Source organism: Myotis davidii, unplaced genomic scaffold (genome assembly GCF_000327345.1).
Source record: "Myotis davidii unplaced genomic scaffold, ASM32734v1 scaffold184, whole genome shotgun sequence".
In the NCBI taxonomy this organism is placed as follows: domain Eukaryota; kingdom Metazoa; phylum Chordata; class Mammalia; order Chiroptera; family Vespertilionidae; genus Myotis; species Myotis davidii.
Genome location: NW_006297021.1, coordinates 3,615,641 through 3,627,184, shown reverse-complemented (window position 1 = coordinate 3,627,184; position 11,544 = coordinate 3,615,641).

Sequence of the window (11,544 nt, the reverse complement as noted above, 5' to 3'; positions counted from 1 at the left end):
GCTGGCGAGCGTAGTGGGGGTGGTGGGAGCCTCTCCCTCCTCCGCGGCAGCGCTAAGGAGCAGCGAGCCAAGCGGTAAAGGAGCAAGCAGGTGGGCAGTAAGGAGCGAGGGGTCCAAGATTGTGAGAGGGCACAGGCTGGGCTGAGAGACCCCGCCCCCTGCCCCGTGTAAGAATTTTGTGCATCGGGCCTCTAGTAAGACATAAATGGCCTATCTTCCCCCCAAACAGGGCTTCATTTCAAGGAGACAGTGCTAAGCATGGCCCATAAATCCATCTCTGGCTTACCTTTAGACAGTTGTAGGATGTGGGAGGTTTCTTTGCTCCAAGCATTGCTCTAGACCCGTGGTTGGCAAACCACGGCTCACGAGCCACATGCGGCTCTTTGGCCCCTTGAGTGTGGCTCTTCCACAAAATACCATGTGCGAGCGCACACATACAGCGCGATTGAAACTTCGTGGCCCATGCGCAGAAGTCCTTCATGGCCCATGCGCAGAAGTCGGTATTTTGTGGAAGAGCCACACTCAAGGGGCCAAAGAGCCGCATGTGGCTCGCGAGCCGCGGTTTGCCTTCCATGGCTCTAGATTAACCCTTGTTAAACGTATTGCTGTAGATATTTCAGTACCTCCAAAAAATGTCAACTTTGAAGTTATTTTCCTGCAAAATTCAAACTACATTAATCTTACTTCCATGGATATTTGAAGTTTGGGCTTCCCTCAGTTAAGATATTTCTCATAACACTAAAATAAAAATCAAGCTCTCTAACCTAAATGTCTCAATAGTGACAGGCAACAGACCAAAAATGACCCTAAAAATCACTGGTAGGTGGGGAAATGGCAACTGAGGAAGGGAAATCAAGGGACAACTCCATCTCCACATCAGTGACGATATAAGAATGTCTAAGTAGAAATCTTGTCATTCGTGAGAAAGTTTAATTGTATCATACTTTGTTTAGATATTGTTGAATTACCAGCTCACTTTATTTTGCAAGTGCTTTGTGAAAGTTCTTTTTAGAATGACTTACAAAATGTTTCATTGTAGAACAATTTGCATAAAACTCATTTTGGATTTTCTTGGGTAATCAGACACAAGAAGCCATCACACATTGTCTGGAATGACAGAAGAGCTACTTCTTATGATTTGAAAGGTTGAAGTTGAGTTGAATGTTTTTCTCTATTTTGCTTCCAAGATGACCACATAGTTATGAAGCTTTATAATGACATTATTTTTATACTTTCAGGTATTCTAAAAGCTACCTTTTAGCTTGAAAAAGCATTTTTATAATTATTTAGCAAAAATGAGATACGGTAAAATTTCTACTTTGAATGCCATGAGAAATTGCAGGCAATCATGAGCATTGAAAATGCGAGCTGCTCTCCTCAGGACTCAGACAATGACACGTTAGATAAAGGGAGGCTCTGAAAGCACGAGCGTATAGATTTTATTTTAACAATGAAAACAGAAACAAAGCAGCCATTTTCATATGTATTGGAGGGAACACTGACTAGGAAGCCTGTGCAGCGATTCAGGAATCAGCACCTTGGAATTCAGCACCTGGTCATTTTATCAGGTGCTTTCCTGATTTCCAATCAATACAAAATATAAAAATCAAACTCACATCAAAGTCAAATACAAAATCGAAATAAAATATAAAATACATTGGGAATTTAAAGGGGCATAAGATGGAATGCAGCAAAATGTAAATTATATCATTTACTGGGTGCTGATGGCTGTTAGCTTGACAGAAGGAAATACATGTGCCCGTGAATATTTTAGGGATGAGGGAGGGACAGTGTAACTTGAGACTTTTTGTTTATAAACAGACACTGCCTTTCTGAGACAGCTGACCCTAACCTCTAATTCCTCGATAACTACATTTAATTGCCCCCTTATGCCTGACCGTCAGCTCCTTACCCCTGGATTTATGGGTAACATGCATATTATTAAAATTTTATATCAAAGGACTGTGATCACACAGAGACTTCCATTTTGCTGAATGCTGGAAGGGGGCTCTGACCAGCCTCCCAGGGCAGCCTGTGGCTGTCATTGTCCCTGGACACAGAGAATAAGCAGATTATTCTTCTCTGTCCCTTCCTGCCATGGTCCTGATGGATATTCTTGCCAATTAATGTATGTGTGTACTTTTTCAGCCAGTGTAGAGTTCTTCTAGCCCAAACTGGTCATCTATTTTAGTTGGAGCTGCAGCTAAAGACGTAGGGGGCACATTAGAAATTTCCCCTTGAGCTGTCACCTGTGGTAGAACAATACACAATACAGGCTACCATGGGATGGAGTATCTAGGCCAGGGGTGGGCAAACTTTTTGACTCGAGGGCCACAATGGGTTCTTAAACTGGACCGGAGGGCCGGAACAAAAGCATGGATGGAGTGTTTGTGTGAACTAATATAAATTCAAAGTAAACATCATTACATAAAAGGGTATGGTCTTTTTTTTTTTTTCAGTTTTATTCATTTCAAACGGGCTGGATCTGGCCCACGGGCTGTAGTTTGCCCATGGCTGGTCTAGGCTGTGAGTTAGGTGCTTTTCCTCACGACAAATCTGGAAGGTTTGAATCATCATTGTGGTTCTATATGGAGGAAATCGAGGCCAAGCAAAGGTGCTATTCACACCCCACACTGGTGACTTCAATGAGAAATCATGTTATAAATAAGGGTTGACATCTCTGGTTCCACTCTCTTTAGTGTAAACTCATAGACCAGCCTGAGGACTGGAACCCCATTTCTAATAATGGGTTCATGAAAAAGAAAATTATGCAGCCCCTACAACAGTTGCAGATGATTTTCATAATCACTTTTAGACTTTAGAGACATCACTCAGCTCATGGGTATAAACAAAATATGTTGTTTGCGAGTTCATTTTTGGAGTGTGGATTGCAGAGAAAAGCCACGGTCCCCTTCCTATGTGTGTATATATCCATTTCACAATTTTGTATATTTTAGGCCAGGAAAATGTAGCCTCCATTTTCCAGGCTTTCCGTTATAAATCAATGTCCCCACATGAGGTGCTGCATCTTAAGAAGCCAAAGATTTCCATATTGGTCAGACTCATGGCTCATTCAATCTAGTTAACAAATGATCCCCCTGTTATGTGAAGCCCCACTGTGGACCTGGCATTGCCTACCTTTCTTTTACTCTTGGGAGCCTTCCATTTTCTACTCCATATATATATTTTAGTTTAAAAAGAATGTCATGGGGGGTGGAGAAAGAGAGGTAGTAAAAGAACAAAGTTTGTGAAGACAAGGAAGCAATAAAAGAAGGTAAGAAAGGAAAACATTTAGGAAATGAGGAAAATGGGTATCGAAGCATGGATCAAGTGTGGAAAAACCTGTTTTAGTCAATGACTGATTTGCTGCTTTCATTTATTCCAAAAATATTTCTTGGTTCTCCTCTATAACCACTTTTCATGGCCCTTTTTCTAAAGAATTCTGTATGGTGAAAAACACAATAGGTTCTCCAGATTTCCATTAGTCCTGCAGGAATTAGTAAGCCTTTGCCCTCTCCTCATTTTCTTCTACACGCTTCACAATAACGAATAAGTCTCAGAATATTTACCTGAGACACAAGCAAGGTTTGAAATCTCAGACACGGCACTATATGTGTCACCTCCTCAGCCTCGGATAGGCTCTTCATTAAAATGGAGGTAATGCATTGTCATTTATGGCGTGAAGTGTGTGGAAGAGAATGGTCAAGCAGGAGCTATTTATCGATAAGAAATCCATTTTCAAACTTGCAGTGCTCCTTCCATTCTGTTTCCAGAGCGGCCGAAAGCATTGAACTGAGAGCCTTGTTTTGTCCTGCCAGACTTCACTCGCTAGGACGCTGCACTAATCTGTGACTCTGTCCGGGGAAACCTCCTTCTTCCTCCATGGTCTGAGGTTGTCCCGGCCCCCACCGCATCCTGTTCCCTGCTGCTCTCTGAGGTGGCTTTGTGGGTTTATCTTCTTGCTTTACCAGAGACATCATTTGTGACCCTCTCCTCCGACTGTCCCAACAACAACAACAGACCCCCCAAAATCACCAAGGTGTATTTTTAGCTTTGGTCTTAATGTTTCTATCTACTACACACTGATCTAGTATTTTGGTGAGCACCATTAGGGTGCTCAGTGTCTGGAAAGATGCAAAGGCCTCATAAGTTGAAGAGGAATAAATGGTGTTTTAGGCTTCTGCCAAGCTTTTAAAAAGCCAAGTTTCGGTTGGATTACACTCCTATGTGCCCAGGAGTGCAGTTCTGATCCTCGGCTCACCTTCTCTGAAACAAGGGCTCAAGCGATATATTCATTCGCGTGATGGCTCATCACGCACATTAGGATGTGACCCTTATACAATGGTCACTCACGCAGTCCATTGCACAGGAACGAAATGCAATAGCCAAAATTCGCCTCCAAAGTGCTTCACCTGGCTTTCTCAGCAAAGTAAGGAGGATGGATAAATCCCAGTGCTGCTTCTGAAATCCCCATTTCTCTTCCATCCCATTTGCCTCGGCAATAGACTCCCCCATACCTGCAGAAACCCAGCTCCCAGCAATGCTGATTGCCTTGTTCCGCATCCCTCTCCCCTTTTCCTCTAGATCAGTGGTTCTCAACCTTCCTAATGCCGTGACCCTTTAATACAGTTCCTCATGTTGCGGTGACCCCCAACCATAAAATTATTTTCGTTGCTACTTTATGTCTGTAATGTTGCTACTGTTATGAATCGTAATGTAAATATCTGATATGCAGAATGTATTTTCATTGTTACAAATTATAATTAAAACATAGTGACTAATCACAAAAACAATATGTAATTATATATGTGTTTTCCGATGGTCTTCGGCGACCCCTGTGAAAAGTCGTTTGACCCCCAAAGGGGTCGTGACCCACAGGTTGAGAACCGCTGCTCTAGATTCTGCAATCTGAAAGCTCCCCAACATGATGTAGCAAGTATCTCCCTAGAATGAGGGAGCAGAATAAATGGAGGAGACAAAGAAAGAATCCTCTTTTGCAAACAGGACAACAGGCAACCTAGAAAATGCCTTCATTGGCATTCTGGCCCCATCGTACAAATCACTGTCAAGTGTCCTTGTAGTCAATAATGCAGAAACAAAAACTAGATACATCCAAGAAGTACAATGGCTGTTTTTCATCCCTTTGCATATTGAGTTTTCAATTTTGTTACATGAGACTCAATGCCTCTCCCTAAAATGTTGACTTTCAAACAACCTAGGCAATTGCAACTTGATTTTCCCCTCTGACATGAACAGCTATAGATATTAAGCAAACTAACTTTATTTACCATGTTGGGGTTGTTCAACTTGATTTATTATTTTATTTTACTATTTTGGCATATAGACTATTTGCATATTTCCAAGCAGTTCCCCTAATTCAAAATAATGCCACAACTGTAGATGCCTTAGGCATATTTAGATCACTCATGAAGAATGCTAGGATATTAAATTCCAAGAAATTTCAAATATAAGCATATCAAATGACATCAATCCAGCTTCCAATAAAAACTGTCCCTCACCAACAAATTAGGAGCTAACTTGGGTGCTCAAGTCACTATTTGACACTATTGTGAAGAGAAAATGATGGTATGTTTTCAGTATAATTACTTAAGAATTTTCTTCCATAACTAACAAGGAGAAAACAGTTTCTTTTATGAACATATAAAAACAAAAGAAAAAATACCTACTGAGCTCAGAATTTTGGTATATTTGAATGACTTAAGATATAATTTAATTTAATTATTGAATCCAGTCATCTGCTGGTCATGTGAATGATCTGATTGCTGTCATATTACTTTAAAGAAATTCCAAGTGCCCTAACTGGTTTTGCTCAGTGGATAGAGGGTTGGCCTTCGGATTGAAGGGTTCCAAGTTCAGTTCCTGTCAGGGGCATGTACCTTGGTTGCGGGCACATCCCCAGTAGGAGGCAGCTGATTGATGTTTCTCTCTCATCGATGTTTCTAACTCTCTATCCCTCTCCCTTCCTTTCTGTAAAAAATCAATAAAATATATCTAAAAAAAAAGAGAAAGAAATTCCAAGTGAACAGAATGAATCACATAAACTGGGATCTAAATGCACTATCCAAATATTTACAGACACTAGTATTGATTGACAGGTATGGGGATGCAAACTTTGACAGGAGCAAAAATGAATGTTCATATATTTCATTTTATGGGGCCACTACTGTGAATGGCAAACCCATGGCAATTCTGGAAATTCTGATGAAACAGGAAAAAGCACTAAGCATTTCCTAATCATTAGAAGCCAAAATATGATTTTAAGATACCCATGATGGAGATTACTCATACTTCTATAATACTCCTGAATATTCTCTTGCCTCTATTGTTCATTGAAATTTAAATAGAGATTGCTCAAAAATGAACAATCCATAGATCTCAGCAGGGGTTCCATTGAGAAATATACATATATATATATATATATATATATATTTCACATTATATATATATAAATATATATATATTTCACATTATATATATATATATAAATATATATATATATAAAATGTGAAATAAAGGTATGGTACATTGTCAATTACATATCAATTTTACAATTATATCACTTTCAAATGTATAGATAAAGCTTATTCAAATCTATTACTAGTGAGTGTGAAAGTCAGATTAATTATGATAATTTTGCATGCTGAGACAGTCAAACAAATAACTCTCTTACCCCAGGGAAAGTTAGAGAGAGTGAAACATAGATTCAGTCTAAGGAAAAGAACTGGACGATCTCCCCATGGTGCTGTTTTCCGCTGTGGTAGTTATAATGGTGCTTTGGGGCAGTAGGGGGTGGAAGCAAGCATGCTGAACTTGCCCTGCCAGCTCTACATAGTGTGATTGAATTGTTGTGTCTAAAGGACACAAATAGTTCCATAAGGATACAGTCACCTCTACACTGATGAAGGCCCAGTGGTTGAGCATGGACCTATGAACCAGGAGGTCACAGTTCAATTCCTGGTCAGGGACATGCCCAGGTTGTGGGTTTGATCCCCAGTGTGGGGCGTGCAGGAGGCAGCCAATCAATGATTCCCTCTCATTGGTGTTTCTCTCTCTGTTTCCCTCTTCCTTCCTCTCTGGAAAAAAGAAATAAACTGATGCTGAATGGCTGCTTTGCACTTGGTTCAGTGTTGGACGATGACTGCTCTTGCTCTTCTCTGCGTGTGAAAGTGATCATGAATCACCCACAAAGTGTGAAATCCCGAGGCCACGTCTGCGTTTGTGAACAGCCTTGTGCCTTGCTTGCACTTCATGGAAGTTCAATTAATATGAATGAGCGAACGGCATATCTGCTGATGCTATTCTATGGATATTTGGTTAGGGAAGCTGTTACCCGGCCTGGCGATTTCCTCTCATACTTTTGATACTTAAATACAGCCCCAGCCTAGTTTATGTTTGTAAAGTGAAATATCCTTAAGTATGCCCAAGTCTGATGAGGGACTGAATTTTTTCCAATATTTTTTGCATGCAGAGTATTCCTTCATTGATTCCATTAAGAAAAAAACAACAGAAAACAAAAACTGCAGCTGTAAGCATCACACTATGCTTAAGTTTCCATAGTTAAAAAAATAAATACATCAAGAACACTTCCCTTTAAATGGCTCCACTTTCCCTGTGGTCACTCATTGATATCTGCAAGGCAAGGTCACTTTTAATGCCATTGAAAATGGAGGCGGGGGATGAGGGGAAAGGGTTTTTGTCTTCGCTGATTCTGCCGAAGGGATCGCAGACATTGATGTTACAAGAGGGAAGGGCTGTCACGGTCCCTTATTCCCAGCTCTGCCCTAGAAACAGTGAAAGAGGGAGAAACAAACATGTTCTTTCCCACCACGTGTGCCGAATATAATACAAAATATTAAAATACGGATATCCTTCAGGAGAGCAGACCGATTGTTAACATTTGCTTTGAAAACAGCTTTCTGAAACATCCTTAAAAGACCAACTTTCCCAAAGAGCCTTAGAAACGGAACAGACTCCTCGAAAATTAATTAATCACTCTGAGGATTTAGCAGGAGGAAATAGCCATAAACATCTTATACGCTTGGCGGGTGGTAGAAGGTAGGCTGAAATGACAATTGTGTTTAAAATTAGAAAGAGAGGGGGAGAGAGACTGAGACTTGGAATATATATATATGTTTGGGACAAGCAGAAAGCACACTTAATATCTACACGCAGCTTACAGAGAAGTAGAAGGAAAAGGTGAAAGATTAATGAGGATTTTTTTTTTGCATTTTCTATCATCTATGTGAATTATTACCTAGATGGATATGTCCTAGAAGAAAAACTGTGATGAATAAATAAACAGCTCTCGAAATCTTCAATAGGCTGCTTTACCTTGCAGGGAATATTATCATTGGCTTTTGATACAATTTCTGCTGCAGGGAGAGACTTTCAAAGCTCCGAAAGCTGAAGCATTGCCAGGCGCTCAAAGACCCCCCGCCGAGCGCGTCAAACTAAGAAATCTCTCTGAACTTGTGGAATTAAAAGTCATCTCCCCCTCTCTGCAGCCCAGGCGCAAGCTGGGAAGCTCTGTCCTCATTTTTTTTTTTTTGAGGCCCCTCCATGATAAACAAATGGAGCCTACAGCATCTTTATTCTTTGCAGCCAGGCAATTAAAATTCTTTCAAAAACTGTAATTGAAGGCAAGGCATTTCAAAAGGAACTTCCACTGAACAATGAGACCAAACAGTTTGAATGGGCCACATTCAATTGAGCCCCAAAAGGTAAAAGAGAAGAACAGCTTGTTAAGGACCCGGAGAAGTGTCCTTTTTTATTTTGGTTATTTTGATTGTACATCAAGAGGCTCTTCTCAACTTAAACAGCTCAGCAGGATTTGTGGCTTCTGGAATGTCATAAGACTTAATTACTCGGGCTGCAAAGAGGGGCACCCTCGTCAAATATGCACAAAGCCATAGGAGACCCCTGGTTGCTGCAAAACATTATGTGCCCCCCCCTCCCCCACACACAAATTAAAGAAGTCTAATTGGTGTTTGCATTCTTAGGCACCACGCTGCACAGTCTCTTTTACTCCCCTATGGTGTGTTCATTACAGGAGCACCATTGTAATAATTTGGTAATTTCGCCAGCATTGAATTGGTAGGTCTTGACTACTATGAGCAAACGCAGTAACAAACAGTTTGAAAAGTCCTTTGTTCATTAGCACGAATGAGGAAAGCACTTCGAGTGCTTTTACCGTAGAAAACCAGAATGGAAATGATTTATTAGTTCCTAGTGTCCACGATAAAAAGTATTCATTTTGAAAAGGCTGAGCGCTGCATGAAGTCTTGGGGGAGCATCTCTAACGGTCATGTGTCCCTCTGTCCATACCTTCCTGAGTTCTCCCATTGGTGTATCTATACTCTCCATGTCTGAAACAGAATCTTGATGGCAGATATGAGAAGGGTGTCAATGTTGAACACTGTATCATTACCCCATGAAGCAGAGGTTGAAAGTGTGTGTGTGTGTGTGTGTGTGTGTGCCCGCGTGTGCGTGCACATGTGCATGTGTGATTTTTTTAAAGCTTACTTTTAAAAAATGTTTTTATTGATTTCAGAGAGGAAGGGAGAGGAAGAGAGAAATAGATCAATAATGAGAGAGAACCACTGATCAGCCACCTCCTGTATACCCCCTACTGGGGGATGAGCCTACAACCTGCGCAAGCGAATAGAACCAAGACCTCCTGTTCATAGGTCGATGCTCAACCATTGAGCAACACTGGCCGGGCTTAAAGCCTACTTTGTAGGGCTGACCTTCTTTCCAAATTGAGACGGTTGGTCAAGGGGATAGTCAGTCAATGAACCTGAATATTTTGTAGTATGTTGTTTCCAGGAAAGAAGTAACGGCACTCAGGGGAACAAACATTTTGTGGAGCACTATTGCTTGAGTTACTTTGACGGCAAGGAGATGTTTAAAGTAGAAAGTGTTCAAACAGAGAGGAGTGGGGCCCGGGAGAGATGTTATAAAGGAAGAAAGAAAAGGTGGGGGGGTAACCAGCATGGAGTCCCGGAAGTGACAGCAAGTTTGTGAAGAAGGAAGGGGCATCAGTAGTGTGAGATACTGAAGAGAAGCCCATGCGAAGGAGATTAAGGAGAAGGTGGTGGCATCTATTGATTAGCAGCATCTTCTTGCTTAAAGAGGGAAACATTTTATTAACAAGGAACTAAGAGAAATATGTTTTAAAATGCAAATAATTAGGAGATTACATTCATTTGGGTTATTTTTTTTTAAGTAGAGAGACAGTGGGATTCGGTGGGAAGGCTTGCATTTGTTTTCAAACATATTCCAGATGGGAAGGAGGTAAATGAGGACACAGACTCCAGAGGATGTGAGTGGAGGCGAAGGTCCTGGGGACGGAGGGGATCTGCTGGAGGACCCAGGGGCAGAGATTCTGGGACCCAGAGCTAACTTTGTAAAGAGGGAAAGGTGTCTTCTGGTTTCACTTTAGTCTAATACGAAAATAGCACATTGAACTGAAGCAAAAGCATTGAGTTAAGAACCTTGAGCAATAGTTCAAGTAAATTGTGACATAAATGTGTGTAATAAGTAACTTTACTTTTGACCATACAATGCATATTTGTTATTTCAGTTGAGTTTTAAATAATATCAGTTGGTGGATTGGACCACAGTAGATATTAGAGATGGACAGGGAGATTTCCTTAGCATAAAGAAATATAAATGAGCACTGTCACATCTTTCAAGGTCAATTATTGGCAATGATTAAAACATTCCAGTAATGGAACATAAATTAATTTAAAATTTTCTTTCATAGTATTTGGGTTATTTCTGCCCTTCATTTATTTTAAGCTCTTTTAATGCTCTGAACCTATATATTTAAAGTAGTTTGAGTTTCATTTTCAATTTAAAGGATTCACACATGTTAAAACCATAACAAACATTATTTTGCTTTAAAAAGATCAAATAAGAAACATAATGTCTAGATATCTATTGAAAGAATGACTGTAATCTACTCAGAAGACCTTGTTGACACATCCCACGTCTTAAGTCATTTCAGAAGACTTCCCCAGAAGCTCTTGTCTCCACATGTGTGTTCTTCGGTCAGAACAAAGAGGATCTCATTTTCTGATATTGCAGTAAAATGTAAGTGCAGCCCTGTAGGTTACATTATGTGAAATCCTTTCTTTGTAAAGGGATTCCGGGAGAAGCAAGCAGAATTGAAATTGACTTAGCTACAGGAGCCATAGCTATAACACCCAGCGGATAATAACGATCTCACTGGATTTTATTTACCCCCATTTCTTTGTTAATGATTGAGTTTGGAACAAGTTTGATTAGAACAAATAACAGTACAAAAGCCTTTGTAGTGAATCAAGGATGGGGGAATTAGCCCTAATAGTGATAATCATAACAAAATTTGTGGGCTATGTTGCATTACATTTCTCAAACTACGTACTTTAGTCATACTGCTAACACTTGGAGCTGGTTTTGATCTAAATGTATGATATTTGTATATATATATATATATATATATATATATATATATATATATATACGCATATATGCATCCAT